This window comes from Arachis hypogaea, chromosome 7, assembly GCF_003086295.3.
Source record: "Arachis hypogaea cultivar Tifrunner chromosome 7, arahy.Tifrunner.gnm2.J5K5, whole genome shotgun sequence".
NCBI classification, from domain to species: Eukaryota; Viridiplantae; Streptophyta; class Magnoliopsida; order Fabales; family Fabaceae; genus Arachis; species Arachis hypogaea.
In genome coordinates, this window is record NC_092042.1 from 56,131,647 (window position 1) to 56,148,993 (window position 17,347).

Genomic DNA, 17,347 nt, shown 5'->3' on the forward strand with positions numbered 1-17,347 from the left:
ATGGTTTATCTTGTGCTAATTTGAGTGGTTTTTATCAAGCCTTTGCACACTTATTCATACTATTTGCATGGTTTTACATTTTCCCTTCCTAACTTTGTGATATGATTGAGAACATGCTTCTTTAGCCTTATATTTGCTAATATTAATCCCCTCTTATTACCATTCAATGCCGTGGTATGTGTGTTAAGTGATTTCAGAGATTACAAGGCAGGAATGGCTCAGAGGATGGAAAGGAAGCATGCAAAAGTGGAAGGAATACAAGAAACTGAAGGAATTGCCAAAGCTGTCAGCCTGACCTCTTCACACTCAAACAGTCATAACTTGAGCTACAGAGGTCCAAATTAGGCAGTTTTAGTTGCATTAGAAAGTTAACGTCCGGGGCTTCGCAACGATATATAATTTGTCATAGCTACCTCGAATCCAAGTGATGCGAATGCGTGGATCACGCGGACGCGTGACCTGGCAAAAACCCAATCCACGCTAACGCGTGGACGACGCTTCCGCGTGACTTTGCAGCGACCTGTACGAATAAAAAATCGCTGGGAATGATTTTTGAGCTGTTTTTGACCCAGTTTTTGGCCCAGAAAACACAGATTATAGGCTATAAAGTGGGGGAATGCATCCATTCATAAATAAGCTGATAATTCACAATTTTAGGTTTTAGATGTAGCTTTTAGAGAGAGAGGTTCTCTCCTCTCTCTTAGGATTTAGGATTAGGATTTCTCTTAGGATTTGATCTTCTTCATTCCAGGTTCAATGTTCTTTTAATTTATTTTCTACTTTTATTTATTCTATTACTTTAATTGTTATTTATCTTTTCAATTTGGCTTACGAACTTTTCCATGTTAGATTTGATTTTTTTTTATTAATGCAATTTGAGGTATTTCAGATATATGATTTTTATTTAGCTTTCTATATTCTTGGCTTTGGTTGAGTAATTAGAGACTCTTGAGTTATCAAACTCTTTTGTTGATTGATAATTGGAAGTAGCTAATTGGCTTGAATTCCACTAACTCTAGTCTTTCTTTGGGAATTGACTAGGACTTGAGGATTCATATTGATTTATCCACTTGACTTACCTTCATAGTTAGAGGTTGACTAAGTGGGAGCAATGAGCAATTCTCATCACAATTGATAAGGATAACTAGGATAGGACTTCTAATTTTTATACATTGCCAAGAGTTTTCTTAGCTATTGATTTATTAATTACTGTAATTTATTTCTCTTGCTCAAACCTTTCAAAAATCCAAAAATACTGTTTTCCATAACCAATAATAAAACACACCTCCCTGCAATTCCTTGAGAAGACAACTCGAGATTTAAATACTCTGGTTATAAATTTTATTGGGTTTTGTTACTTGTGACAACCAAAACTTTTGCACAAAAGGATTCTCCGTTGGTTTAAAAACTATACTTACAACGCAATTATATTTTTAAATTTCTTTACCAATAGAAATCCGTTCGTCAATGATGTTCAAATCAACCACAAAAAAATTCACATCTCTTTCAAAGATACTCACTGATACAATCTCTCTGCTAAAGACATCGCAAGAAACTTCATGGGAGAAGATCAAAACTGTCATCCATGACATGCGAAAGCAGTTTTACCCTTCGAGTTTGGAGTGAGATAGAAACTAAACTTGGCATCCCCTTTCTGTTCGCAACAGCCCCCTCCCAGAGTTGTTCCCTCGTTTCTCAATTCCGTAACCTTCTGTTCAAAAAATGCTTCCAATTCATCATTTAATTCCGCCGTGGATAATGTTGATGGTGATAGATAATGGTGATGGTGATGTGATTCAATCTTTTTTTCTGTAATAATGGTGATGGTGATTGTGATAATGGTGATGGTGATGGTGATAAGAAGAAGATGAGTGGGATTAGTGGTGAGAAACAGGAAGAGTTTAAGAGAAAGAGAAAGAGAAAGAGAAAGAGAAAGAGGTTCGGTAATGATGATGAAGATGGTTAGGGGTTAGTCATGAGAGAGAAAAGGGGATTGAAAGAAAGAGAGAGAGAAAGAAGCTCGGTTATGATGATGAAGTCTGAAGGGGGGTTGGGGATTAGTGGGGAAGGGAAGGGTTTTTTTTTTTAGAGGGTAAAATTGTTTTAAAAATGTTGTTTATGGACAAAAGGATGATTTTATAACATTTTTTAACGTTGAGAAAAATTTTAATAACAAAAACAGGTCGGAGACGATTTTGATTTTCATGCTAGACCTTAGGGGCGAAAAAAGTACTTAACCCTTTTATATACTAAGTTTTAAAAGAAGATTATAAATATTATTTTAAATACTTCTTTAAAATTACTCATTTATGTTAAAATAAATTACTATTATAATTAGTATTTATCAAATATATTATCTTGTAAGAATATCATAATGTGCATTATTGATGATAAAGTAAGCAAGCAGAGTAATCTTAAAAACTTTAGAAAACGCATACTTAATTAAAGAACTTTATAATTCTTTTTTATAAGACACTTAAGGAAATATGAGGGAATAATGTAAAAATAATTTATATTATAGAATAATAGGAAAGAAAAGGAAAGAAAAATATTAAAGAAACTTCTGCCACAGGAGAGCAGAGAGCAAAGATTAAAAGAATCTAAGAAATCCATGCCACAGGAAGGCAGAGCACAAAAAAGAAAAGAAAAAAAGAAAGAAAGAAAGAAAAGAAAAGGAGATAAGCAAAGATATTGTTTGGCATTGAGAACGAGCTGAGATGATTGTGTAGCTACAGAAAATGAGCAGAGATATGGTGGTGAGTTGGTGCACGGAATCGTGAGTTCATACTTTTCTCACAACTCCGGTGCCACTAACCAGCAAGTGCACTGGGTCGTCCAAGTAATACCTTACGTGAGTAAGGGTCGATCCCACGGAGATTGTCGGCTTGAAGCAAGCTATGGTCATCTTGTAAATCTCAGTCATGCGGATTCAAATGGTTATGAGATTTTGATAATTAAAAAAAAAATAAAACATAAAATAGGATAGAGATACTTATGCAATTGATTGGTGGGAATTTTAGATAAGCGTACGGAGATGCTTTGTTCCCTCTAAGCCTCTGCTTTCCTATTGTCCTCATCCAATCTTGCGTACTCCCTTCCATGGCAAGCTGTATGTTGGTAGATCACCGTCGTCAATGGCTACCATCTGTCCTCTCAGTGAAAACATATCCGCTACGATTTCCCGCATGGCTAATCAGCTGTCGGTTCTCGATCGTGTCGGAATAAGATCCATTGATCCTTTTGCACACTGTCACTGCACCCAACAGTCACAAGTTTGAAGCTCGTCACAGTCATCCCATCCTAGATCCTACTCGGAATACCACAGACAAGGTTTAGACTTTTCAGATCTCAAGAATGCTGCCAATTGATTCTAGCTTATACCACGAAGACTCTTATCTCACGAAATGGAAGGCTCTGTTGTCAGGAGAGGCAACCATGCGTCGTGAACCAGGAGGCCAAGAGATACACGCTCAAGCTCTTGCAGATAGAACGGAGGTGGTTGTCAGGCACGCGTTCATAAGGGAGGATGATGATGAGTATCACGGATCATCACATCCATCAGGTTGAAGTACGAGTGAATATCTTAGAACAAGAATAAGCGTGAATTGAATAGAAAAATAATAGTACTTTGCATTAATTTATGAGGAACAGCAGAGCTCCACACCTTAATCTATGAGGTGTAGAAACTCTACCGTTGAAAATATATAAGTGATGAAGGTCCAGGCATGGCCGAATGGCCAGCCCCCAAAACGTGATCAAAAGATCAAAAGTGATCCAAAGATAGTCTCAAAAATGATCTAAAGATCTGAATACAATAGTAAAAAGTGCTATTTATACTAAACTAGTAAACTAGGTTTACAGAAAATGAGTAACTAAGTGTAGATAGTGCAGAAATTCACTTCTAGGGCCCACTTGGTGCGTGTTTGGGCTAAGCATTAAAGCTTTCACATGCATAGGCTCTTCCTGGAGTTTAAACGCCAGTTTTGGTGCCAGTTTGGGCGTTTAACTCCAGCTTTGGTGCTAGTTCTGACGTTTTATGCCAGAAAAGGGTCTTTGGTGGGCGTTTGGACGCCGGTTTGGGCCATCAAATCTCGGGCAAAGTATGGACTATTATACATTGATGGAAATCCCAAGATGTCTACTTTCCAACGCAATTGAGATCACGCCAACTGGGCTTCTGTAGCTCCAAAAAATCCACTTCGAGTGCAAAGAGGTCAGAATCTAACAGCATCTTCAGTCCTTTCTCAGCCTCTGAATCAGATTTTTGCTCAGGTCCCTCAATTTCAGCCAGAAAATATCTGAAATCACAAAAAAACAGACAAACTCATAGTAAAGTCCAGAAATGTGATTTTTGCATAAAAACTAATAAAAATATACTAAAAAGTAACTAAAACATATTAAAAACTATGTAAAAACAATGCCAAAAAGCGTATAAATTATCCGCTCATCATGAGTCCACGGAGATTCACTTCCAAAGATACATCGGCCAAATATTATTATAATTAATATTTATCAAAGATATTATTTTGTAAGAATATCATAGTGTGTATTATTAATGATAAAATAAACAAGCAGAATAATCTTAAAAGCTTTATAAAATGTATACTTAATTAAAGAACTTTATAATTCTTTTCCATAAGATACTTTAAAAAAGGCGAGGGAATAATGTAAAAATAATTTATATTATGGAATAATAGGAAAGGAAAGAAGAAGAAAGAAAAGAAAAATATTAAAGAAACCTCTATTACAGGAGAAAAGAGAGCAAATATTAAAATAATCTAAAGGAATCCTTTCTTCAGGAGGGCAGAGCACAAAAAGAAAAAAAAAAGAAAGAAAGAACGAAAAGAAAAGGAGATAAGCAAAGATATTGTTTGGCATTGAGAACGAGTTGAGATGATTGTGTACCTGCTGAAAATGAGCAGAGATATGGTGGTGAGTTTATTGAGATTTGCTTTCAGAGATACATCGGCCAATCTAGGGGATGGTCACACCTATACGACAGAGGCTACTTATAGAGGTTATTGATACATACATTAGCTAGAGATAGCCTCACGTGTAAGACCGAGGTTGCTTACAGAGGTTATATTTGCATAGAACGACTCAAGAGAGCCACACCTGTAAGAAAGATGTAGCTTACAGAGGTTATGACACTGAAAATCAAACTCAGACAAAGGTTGTTGAGTTATATATGTCTGGAGCGGGCCGAAACCGACAGATAAGATCATCACCTGCCCTAGGGATAGACATGCATCATGATTGTTTGAGCATATCTTCTATGAATTCTGTTTTCTTTGATTGTGTATGTGTTGTGTTTGTTTCTCTTTATTTTCTTTTGTTATTGTGTTTGATACGTGATTCGGTTATTGCTACTGACTAGGTATAGTATTAAACCAGACTTAACGAACCACCCCGACCCTACTAAGAACTCCCCGGTTCTTATCTATACTTTTTTCCTTCAGATGAAAACAGAAACTTTAGTTAAGATCACCCCTATATATACAAGGACCCAAAGAAGGATATGAAGGTGATAGTGATATCGTCTTTTGGCTGCAATGATCGATCAGAGATAGTAAGAGTTGATAGTATGTTTTGGGTGGCGCCTTTAGTTTAGTGTAGGAATTTTGGTTTAGTCTCTCACTTTTAGATAGATCCACCAAGAGATTAGGAGCTGTAAATACTGGCTAGACTAGTTTCGAGCGCCAACTTAAGGGCTTCCTATATGGACAAAGGCCCAGAGTATTGATTATGTATAGAGTAGCAAGATATGAAGGGTTATATGCTAACTTATGGTATATATACAGGGACGGTTCCAAGTGCAGAATTATGGGGGTAAGTGCCCCCACTACAATTTGAAATTTTTTTGAGTAGTATATGATAATAATATTTATCCCTATTAGATTATTAAATTTGACCTCACAATAATTTTTTACTTAATTTTTTGTATTTAATCGTTAATTTAAAAATTTCATATTAAATATTCGTTAGAATGATCAATTCTTGGATTTAGACGAACTTAATGTTCTTTCTTAAAAATAAACTCAAAAGAATATTATTTTTCTTCTTTTGAAATTAGCTTTAATTTTTGTATAGCAACTGTATTAATTGAAAGAACTTTTCTAACTATAAATATCAATAAGAGTCAGCTTCTAATTGTGTTGGAAAGTGAATTTCTAAATAATTGTTTAGTAATATATATAGAAAGAGAAAATTTTTTATAATAGTGTTAAGAAAAAAATTACTTAATTTTGTAAAAATATAAAATTCAAAATAATAGAATTTTAAATTATATATTATTATTTAAATTACTATTTTAGTGTTTTAATTTGTATATTAGATATTTTGAAGGCTCGTATTTTACAATAACAAAATATAATCATAACAATAATCCTGTTATATGTACATAAAAAATAACTATCTGTATAAAATATATATTAAAATATAAAATATACATTAAAAATAAATTAAACAATATATGTATTTATACACAAATATATAGTGGTTAATAAATAATTTAATATTTAATTTTTTATATACATATACTATTTTTATTATAAAAATTATTATCATGTTATATAAAATTTGCCCCCATTATCAAAATTTTCTGAATCCGTCACTGTATATATATGGCAATATCTTTATATGTACGTATGATCTATGATACATGTTATGTATATATATAATGTTGGCCTTGTGTATGTTTTACTTAATTCCTTTATGTGACTTGTGTATGTTTAATTAGTAGCCATCGCAAATTTTTTTATAAAAAAAAATTTTCAAAAATTTAATAGTGTGCTAATACAGTTACAGACTTAATAATAAATAGTGAAAGTTTTATTTTAAGCAAATTGGTGACACTTGGTTTTCAGTATGATCATGACATACTGAGAATTGGATTGTTACATACTTCACCTCTTTTCATAATCAATTAATCAAAGAATTGGTGTTTATTAAGTTAAGAGAAATTAGATTACCAAGGAATTGCAGTTTGATTACTAATGATTTGCCATGGGTACATCTTGCATAATTAAAGTAGAGAGTAAAAAGCATCCTTTCTGAAGTTCAACATCTCTAAAACCTTAACTCTTTTTATAGTATTACTTTGTCAAACACTTATTGCTTGCTTTCACTTAATTTATTATTTTATGTTAAAGACTTCTAAAATTCTAAATTTTGATTATCTGACTAGATTAATCACTTTATCACGGTTGCTTAGTCTATTAATCATTGTGGAAGCATAACCCACTCTGGTGGTAGTACTTGATACGATTCGGTATACTTGTCGATAGTAGTTTGCAAAAATACGCATCAAATCTCGAAGTCGACTACCCCGTGATGTGTCATGTCGCGTTCAAGCAGTTGATGTCCAGATCATGTACATCTGCATGTGTCATACTTGCCGAGTAAATCAATAATATAATTAGAAGAGGGTAGAAGTTGGAGAAAATATGAACAAATGAGTGAAAAATATATCTAAATGGCACTGTAAACAAAGTGTATGGCCTGTGCCACATTTAGTCTTATCTTATTTACACTATAAACAAAATAAGAGATACAATGTATTTTAATAACATAACTATAAAATATATATTTTAGTAACTTAAACATTTATTTTATTTATTTAAAAAAAATCCGTGGATTTCTTTTAGAGGAAATATAAGGAGCTAATGAAATATATGTACAATGTGTACAATAGGGGTATAGGGATGTTCGATTTATTATCTTGGTATCCGAATAGTTATTCTAAATAGTATGAGTGTATTGTGTTTGAGAAATTAGTAGTATTTGAATTTGAATCCTCTAAATTTTAGATTTTCACTTTAGACGATAAAATAAGATATCTCACTATTCAATACTTTTTCTCTCATGTTTTCTCTTGGTCTCACCTATAAAATAAATAATGATAGATTATGTTCATACCCTGGCCCAACGATAAAGGCCCAGGTCCAAATAAAAGGCCTAATCTGAAGGATTAAGCCTAGCTAAGTACCGACATTCACATAAGAAGTCGGTATTAACCACGACTTGGTCTGAAGAAGTCGGATGTGAGATTAGCTGGCAGATAAACACTCATTCGAATGAGTAACCGCCCCTGAAATCTCTCTAACCACTTCATAAAGCCATATCTTAACCTCCCCAAGATAATGGGGGCGGTTAACACCCTAAAGATACGGCACTACTCCAACGGTGGTTATTGGCTCACCACTATAAATACACTGACACCTCTCAGGTATATCTAAGCCCAATACTCTCTAGACCTGCTTACACTCTTGCTAACTTTGGCATCGGAGTGTCTTTGCAGGTACCACCCCCCATTCACTCACGTGTGTAAGTCGGAAGGAGGCTCCAGCGTACAAACCAACTCGGAGCTCACCATCTTTCGGACATTGGGCCAATCCACGTCATCTATTCTATTAATCTCCGGTTACCCACCGTAACATTGGCGCCATTGCCGGGGACCCGAGAGATCATCCATCGATGGCGGACAGATCCCACGAAGAAGGCCATGTCGAAACAGATTCCGAACAAGAGAATCTGGACATGAGTAATAACGATGCGGATCTAGCCCTACACCAGGAAGTTAATAATCAACATAGAGAAGGCACCTCCGGAGTGAAGAACCCGAAGGTAAATTCCTCAGATGGGCGCGAATCAGAAAAAGGCGGACCATCCCACGTAGCTGAACTAATGGGATTAGTCCACAGCCGCCTGGAATAATTGGAGCAAGAGCGGGAGAAGCAAAAGGAAACTGAAAAGTACCTCAAAGAGGAGATGGAGCGGCGAAAAGAGTTAGAAAGAAAACTCTTACAGCTAGAATCCTCCCTCAAGAGTCACAACTCCCGCGACGAACAGGAAGAACAACTCTCGGGCGGAGAAGATCCTTTCAGCGAGGACATCATGAGGGCAAAAGTTCCAAGAAACTTCAAAAGCCCTGATATGGACCTCTATGATGGAACCACGGATCCAAAGCATCATCTGAGCAACTTCAAAAGTCGGATGTATCTAGCCGATGCCTCCGACGCTACTCGATGCAAAGCCTTCCCGACCACTTTATCAAAAGCGGCGATGAAGTGGTTCGATAGCCTTCCCCCGAGATCAATCACTAGCTTTGAAGACCTCTCAAGGAAGTTCTTGATGAGGTTCTCAATTCAGAAAGACAAGGTAAAACATGCACCGAGCCTCCTGGGAATAAAACAGGAGGTCAGAGAGTCTTTACGAGCCTATATGGAAAGGTTCAACAAAGCATGTTTAGAGATCCAGGACCTGCCCACAGAGGCAGTCATAATGGGGCTAGTCAATGGGCTCAGAGAAGGTCCCTTCTCACAGTCCATATCTAAAAGGCACCCCGTTTCTCTAAGTGATGTACAAGAAAGGGCTGAAAAGTACATCAATATGGAAGAAAATGCCAAATTAAGGGACCTGAGTTGGCGACCTGGACCCACTCCCTCAACTAAGGAGAGGGAAAGGGAAGCCAAGCAAAGGAAAGAACTCGGTCTCGAGAGGCCCAGAAAATATCACTCCTACACTCCTCTAAAAACTTCTATAGTGGATGTATACAGAGAGATTTGCCACACGGAAAGGCTGCCACCCCCTAGACCTATTAAAAATAAAAAAGGGGGGAGTCGCAGCGATTATTGTGAGTACCACAAAATATATGGTCACTCCACTAACGACTGTTACGACCTTAAGAATGTGATAGAAAAGCTGGCTAGAGAAGGTCGGCTTGATAGATATCTCATGGAAAGGTCGGACAGTCACGGAAAGAGAAAGCGAGAGGATATGGATAGAAGAGATCCACCACCACAGACCCCAGAGAGGCATATCCTTATGATCTCAGGAGGATTTGCGGGAGGAGGACTCACCAAATCTTCTCGCAAAAGACATCTCAAAAGAGTCTATCAAGTCGGGGAAGAGTCACCCGATCTCCCCACTATTTCGTTCACAAAAGAAGATGAGAAAGGGATAATCCCCGGGCACGACGATCCCGTGGTGATAACTATGATCCTAGCCAATGCCCATCTCCACCGAACTCTGGTGGACCAAGGAAGCTCGGCGGACATTCTCTTCAAAACCTGCTTTCGACAAGCTTGGGTTAGATGAGAAAGAATTGAGAGCCTACCCCGACACCCTATATGGATTAGGGAACACGCCAATAAAACCACTAGGATTTTTACCCCTTCACACCACTTTCGGAAAAGGGGAAAAATCAAAGGCTCTGAGTATAGACTTCATAGTCATTGATGAAGGGTCAGCCTATAATGCCTTAATTGGCAGGACTACCCTTAATCGGCTCGGAGCAGTGGTATCCACTCCCCACCTCTGCATGAAATTTCCGACCTCAACGGGAATAGCAACGGTGAGAGGAGACCAAAAATTGGCAAGGAAATGCTACAATGAAAGCCTAAATCTGAGAGGAAAGGGCAAAGAAGTCCACACTATAGAGCTCGGTGGCGCAAGGGCCAGAGAAGAGCTGCGACCTCAACCGGGAGGAAAAACCGAGGAGATACAAGTCGGTGGAGAGGAAGGAAAAAACGCTTACATAGGAGCCAACCTAGGGGAAACCCTAAAACAAGGGTTAGCTGAACTCCTAAGAGCTAACTCCGACCTCTTCGCATGGAAGGCTTTCGACATGCCCAGGATTGATCCCGAGCTCATGTCCCATAGGCTCTCGGTTTACCCAGGGTCCCGACCTGTACAACAAAGAAGACGCAAGCTCGGCACGGAACGAGCCCTAATAGTAGAAGAGCAAGTACAGGCGCTCTTGGAAGCCGGCTTTATTAGAGAGGTCAAGTACCCAACGTGGCTAGCCAATGTAGTGCTAGTCATAAAACAGAATGGTAAATGGAGAATGTGCGTCGACTATACCGACTTGAATAAGGCATGTCCTAAGGACCCTTATCCCTTACCAAGTATTGATACCCTGGTGGACTCCAGCTCGGGGTATCAATACTTATCATTCATGGATGCCTACTCGGGGTATAACCAAATCCCGATGTACGAACCCGACCAGGAGAAAACATCATTCATCACACCCAGAGCCAATTATTGCTACGTGGTCATGCCGTTCGGATTAAAGAATGCAGGAGCCACATATCAAAGGTTGATGAATAAAGTGTTTTCTCCCCACTTGGGGAGCCTAATGGAAGTATACGTCGACGACATGCTAGTAAAAACCAAGCAAGAAGTCGACCTCTTATCCGACCTCTCACAAGTCTTCGACACTATGAGGTTGCATGGGATGAGACTAAATCCCGCAAAATGCGCCTTCGCGGTAGAAGCAGGAAAATTTCTAGGATTTATGCTAACACAAAGAGGGATTGAGGCCAATCCCGATAAATGTAGAGCCATCCTAGAAATGAAAAGTCCGACTTGTTTGAGAGAGGTCCAGCAGCTCAATGGCCGACTTGCAGCCCTCTCCAGATTTTTGGCAGGATCGGCACTAAAATCCCTTCCACTATTTTCCTTATTAAGAAAGGGATGCCCATTCGAATGGACTCCAGAATGCGAGGAGGCGTTCCAAGAGTTCAAAAGGTTTTTAAGCCAACCTCCCATACTAACCCGACCAGTACCAGGACAAGACCTCGTTCTGTACTTATCCGTTGCAAACAAGGCTGTCTCGTCGGCCTTGATAAAGGAAGACGAGGTCGGACAACACCCCGTCTACTTCATCAGTAAGGTCCTACAAGGCCCTGAACTAAGGTATCACAAACTAGAAAAGTTTGCCTACTCCTTAGTGATAGCCTCACGGAGGCTACGACCTTACTTTCAAGCGCACGCAATCAGAGTCCGTACGAACCAACCCATGAAGCAAATCCTCCAAAAGACGGATGTTGCAGGGAGAATGGTTCAATGGGCAATAGAGCTTTCCGAGTTCGATCTGAGATACGAAACTCGGAAAGCAATTAAAGCTCAATGCCTCGCCGACTTTGTGGCAGAATATGCAGGGGATCAAGAGGAAAAACCGACTACATGGGAACTTTATGTAGACGGATCCTCCAACAAAACAGGAAGCGGTGCAGGCATAATACTAGTTGATGAAAGAGGAACCCAGATAGAGGTTTCCTTGAAATTTCAATTTCCGGCTTCAAATAATCAGGCAGAATATGAAGCCTTGATAGCCGGACTAAAATTGGCAGAAGAAGTCGGTGCTACAAAAGTGATGATATATAGCGACTGACAAGTGGTGACCTCCCAAATAAGCGGAGAATATCAGGCAAAGGACCCTAATATGAAGAGGTACTTGGAAAAAACCTTGGAGCACCTTGGGCGCTTTGCAGAAACCGAGGTCAAACACATAACTCGGGATCTAAACAGCAGAGCGGATGCCCTATCCAAGTTAGCAAGTACCAAGCCAGGAGGAAACAACAGAAGCCTGATTCAAGAAACCCTCCAAGAGCCCTTGATAGCAAAAACAGAAAATAAACAAGAAGTACTTGAGGTAGTCGGTTTAAACCTCGGATGGATGAATCCCTTAGTCGAATACCTGAAATTCGACATCCTCCCTAAGGAGGAGAAAGAAGCTAAAAAGATCCGAAGGGAAGCACAACATTACACTATGGTGAGAAATGTCCTCTACAGAAGAGGGATATCAACACCATTGTTAAAGTGTGTACCGACCTCAAGAACCGCCGAGGTGTTGGAGGAAGTGCATAGTGGGATCTGCGGAAACCATCTCGGAGCAAGGTCGCTCGCCAGGAAGGTAATCCGAGCAGGATTCTATTGGCCGACCTTGCAGAGAGATGCCACAGAATTTGTGAAAAAATGCCAACCATGTCAGATGCATGCAAATTTCCACGTAGCTCCCCCAGAAGAGCTCATCAGTATCACTTCTCCATGGCCTTCTGCAAAATGGGGAATGGACTTGTTAGGTCCTTTTCCCCAAACACCAGGACAAGTCAAATACTTGATCGTGGGAATAGATTACTTCACAAAGTGGATAGAAGCAGAGCCATTAGCCACCATCACCGCTCAAAGAAGTCGCAGGTTCCTTTACATAAATATCATTACAAGGTATGGGATTCCTTATTCCATTACTACGGATAACGGAACCCAATTCACCGACGCCACTTTCCGAAGCTTAGTAGCCAGTATGAAAATAAAACATCAGTTCACCTCGGTGGAACACCCACAAGCCAATGGGCAAGCCGAGGCAGCCAACAAAGTCATACTGGCAGGATTAAAAAAGAGACTACAGGAAGCAAAGGGAGCTTGGGCTGAAGAGCTCCCTCAAGTGCTATGGGCTTATAGGACGACCCCCCAATCCGCCACAGGAGAAACACCTTTCCGACTAGTCTATGGCGTAGAAGCCATGATTCCAATAGAAATCAATGAGCAAAGCCCAAGGGTAATTCTCCACGACGAGGTCGGAAATGTACGGGGACACAAAGAGGAGCTCGACTTGCTCCCCGAAGTCCGAGAAGACGCCCAGATAAGAGAAGCAGCATTGAAACAAAGGATGACTACCAGGTACAACAAAAAAGTCATTCGAAGAACATTTGCCCCGGATGACTTGGTTCTAATCAGAAACGACATTGGAGTCAACAAATCGGGAGAAGGAAAGCTCGCCGCAAATTGGAAGGGACCATACAAAATCAAGGAAGTGCTAGGGAAGGGTTATTATAAAGTAACCGACCTGAACGGCACTGAGCTATCAAGGTCGTGGCATGCTTGTAATATGAAAAGGTACTACAGTTAAAAGCGAACTCTACTCCCTGATGTACTCTTTTCCCAACTTCATGATTTTTTCCCAAAAGGGTTTTTTCTGGAGAAGGGTTTTTAACGAGGCATCATAGTAGAGGCTAAGGGAAATAAGTTATCAAGACCCTTAGTAGCAAGAAGGTACATCCGCAATTAATAAAGATCTTTTTATTTTACAATATCTCTTATAATATCCTTCTTTATTTTTCTAAGTCTTTCTACGAAACGCGCCGACTTAAGCTCGACAAAACGTGAAAATCCCATGAACCGACCTAGATGGTCGTCAGGATAAAACGACGAGGTACAAGTCGGCGTAAAGAGGTTATATGAGTTGATCGTAAAAGCTCGGGAACAATCCGACTCTCAAGTCGAAATGAGAATCCGAGTAAAACAAACTCGGAAGTCTCCCGAGCAGAAGAAAAACGCATCGCAAAAATAACCTAAGTCATAAAAACTCACTAAAGCAAAGTTGAGTATAAAGGATAACGAAAAAGAGATTGGAAAACCTGAGAAAAGTTCAAAGGCTGCGTAAAAGCCCTTAAACGAAAAGGCTCGAAGAAACGATACAAGCCCACAAAAAAGGTTTTCGGAAAAAGATCAAGAGGATTTGAAATATCGAAATTAGAAAAGCATACACGCACAAGGTAACTTAGAACCCTTATCCAAAAAAGGGCATTTATTTTTCTACACCCTTATTCAAAAGGGCACTCGCCAGAAATATTTTGTTAACGGCCTCAAAAGGCCAGAAAAGAATTGTTCACAGGTCACCAACACAAACATATAAATAAGTTTAAAAAAGGGGGGACCCACAGGCCGAGCCCCCATATAGCCATAAAAAATAAAAGTCATTTTTTCAGAGGAGTAGACGGATCACCACCACCAGAGTCAGGAGGAGCGCCACCAGGACCAGGAAGAGAAGCTGAAGAGGAAGTCGGAAGAATGACTGAAGAACTCGGAGCATCTTTGGAACGAGGAAGAGACTCAATAATCCTCTGCCCCCGAGTCTTCAATTCTGACTCGGAAATGGGGACAGGAGGATCCACGATGGCGCCATCAATAACGACCTTATCAGGATGTAAAGGAGAAAGATCCAAGTCGGGAGCGATAACTCTGACTTGCTCCAGGAAAATTCTCCAAGACTCCTCGGCACCATCAGCGATAGAGTCCTCCAACTCGGCATAAGCGTTCCGAGAATTCAGCAAATCCTTCCTCACAGCCACAATATCTTGAAATAAGCTTTGGTAGCTGTCCTGTGCTGCCTTCCTCAAATTCGCCTCCATGGTACATTGGGCCTGCAGCTTGCTCTCCTTCTCCCGGAGGCTATCTCTCTCCTCCCTCAATTTAGCTACCTCCTCCCTCAACTCCCTCTCATGATCCTGGTAAGCAAGGAGCCTCCCCTCTAACTCTGCAACCTTCGAGGTTGCCCCCAAAGAGCTAAGGGGAGTCTTTTCAAAAATGTCCAAAAGTTTACCACAAACACCCGCCGCCCTAAAACTCTCCTCGGCCAGAATGGTGAGGTGGTTCCGAACAGAAACATCATCCATATTTATAAAAGGATAGATGTTCTTTCGGACGAATGCAAGAGCATCCGCCTTAACCCCACCATCCAAAGAAGAGCCAGACTCTGAAGTCTTGCGCTTCTTCTTCTCTGGCTCGGGAAGAAGTTGGGCAGAAGGGAGTGGTCGAGACAAGGTTGAAGAGGAAATTATAATGGGTTGAGAGGGAGTGCCTACATTTTTAGGAGGAGGAGGAGGAGGAGGAGGAGAGGTGATTGCTCTGGCCCCACCGGACCTAGCCCGGGACTTCGCCTTAGCCTCCTGAACTCTTTGGTAAGACTCCTGAGCATTTTTCTTCGCCATATCTACAAGAGAAACAACTACCAAAAGTTATAAGACGGTAAAAATCAAGTCGGCAGAAACAAGTCGGAAATAAGGGATGCATGCACTACCTAGTTGAGACCGAACAAAAGTCGGCGTCCCCTGGAGGATTTTCCTAGTATCCAAGTATGGGGCCCTCCCCCACGCTTCTCGGAAAAACCCCACAATGGCCGCCTCCACCTCGTCTAGGTCATCTAGACCATACTTCTCACAAGGGGAGGCCTCCAGCCAATAAAGGGGAAAGCGAGGGGAAGAATGCTCATCAAGGAAGAAGGGGTGGTGACCCTCCACAGCTTGCACTTTGAAAAAATAGTTTTTGAAGTCATGGAAGGATTCGTCAAAAAGGGTGAAAATCCTCCGACCTTGTATGGCTCGGAAGGATACCCATTGCTGTTTGTTGTTTAGCCCACTAAAGGGCTTAGTCATATGAAAAAGAAAGAAGAAAATTCTCAAAGAGGTCGGAAAGTCCAGAGCGTGACTAATAAACTGATAGATCTTCAAAAAACCCCAAGAATTGGGGTGAAGTTGAGTAGGGGCAACTCGACAGTGGCGCAAAACAGACATTTTGAAATCCGAGAAAGGAAGAAAAACACCCAAGCGGGTGATCATACATTCAAACATAAAGAAAAAATGAGGGGCCGCCTCATTAACTCTTCCAAAACAAACCCGGTCTTCCGGACCCGGGATTATCAACTCATATTTTGGCTCGTCCTCCTCCGAAGTACAAAGCCGGTGATGAGTACGAAGATGAGTGATAAACTCAGCATCGACCAGGGGTTCCTCCCCAAGGACTGTAACATCAACCCACTGAGAAAGAACATCTACGGAAGCCATTTTTTATATAAAGAGAGGTGGCAGAAACCTACAAAAGGAAAAAAGAAAAGGAAAATAAAAAAATACGGTCCCTAAAGAGGAAAGATACGAAGCTAGAACCTACAGACCAACCTCTTCACCCACAAAACAAACACATGCAATCATAAGGCATGACGTGAAAGAAATAAAACTAACCTTTATCCGAAAGGTGGAGGTTGGAAAGAGCAGAAATCTTCGAAGCACAAGAATACAGCACGAGCAAGGAAAGAAGAAGTTTGAAAGATTGCAGAAACGGAAAAATGAAAGAGAGGGAAAGTATTTATAAACACGCCAAGGGGCATAATGGTAAAAACGGAGCAGTCATTAATGAGATTGCACCGTTACCAAAGCCCTCAATGCTTCCCCAACGGACACGACGCTTGAAATGACGTAACTGTCAGAAACAAAAGGTCGCGAAATCACGTCGGTTTATAAGACCCACGTTCCCTCCAAATAAGTCGGCTACGAACCCGAGATTAAATACTTGAACCCAAACTTTAAAGAAAAATTTGGGCTCAAGTAGGGGCACTGTTCATACCCTGGCCCAACGATAAAGGCCCAGGTCCAAATAAAAGGCCTAATCTGAAGGATTAAGTCTAGCTAAGTACCGACCTTCATATAAGAAGTCGGTATTAACCACGACTTGGTCTGAAGAAGTCGGATGTGAGATTAGCTGGCAGATAAACACTCATTCGAATGAGTAACCGCCCCTGAAATCTCTCTAACCACTTCATAAAGCCATATCTTAACCTCCCCAAGATAATGGAGGCGGTTAACACCCTAAAGATACGGCACTACTCCAACGGTGGTTATTGGCTCACCACTATAAATACACTGACACCTCTCAAGTATATCTAAGCCCAATACTCTCTAGACCTGCTTACACTCTTGCTAACTTTGGCATCGGAGTGTCTTTGCAGGTA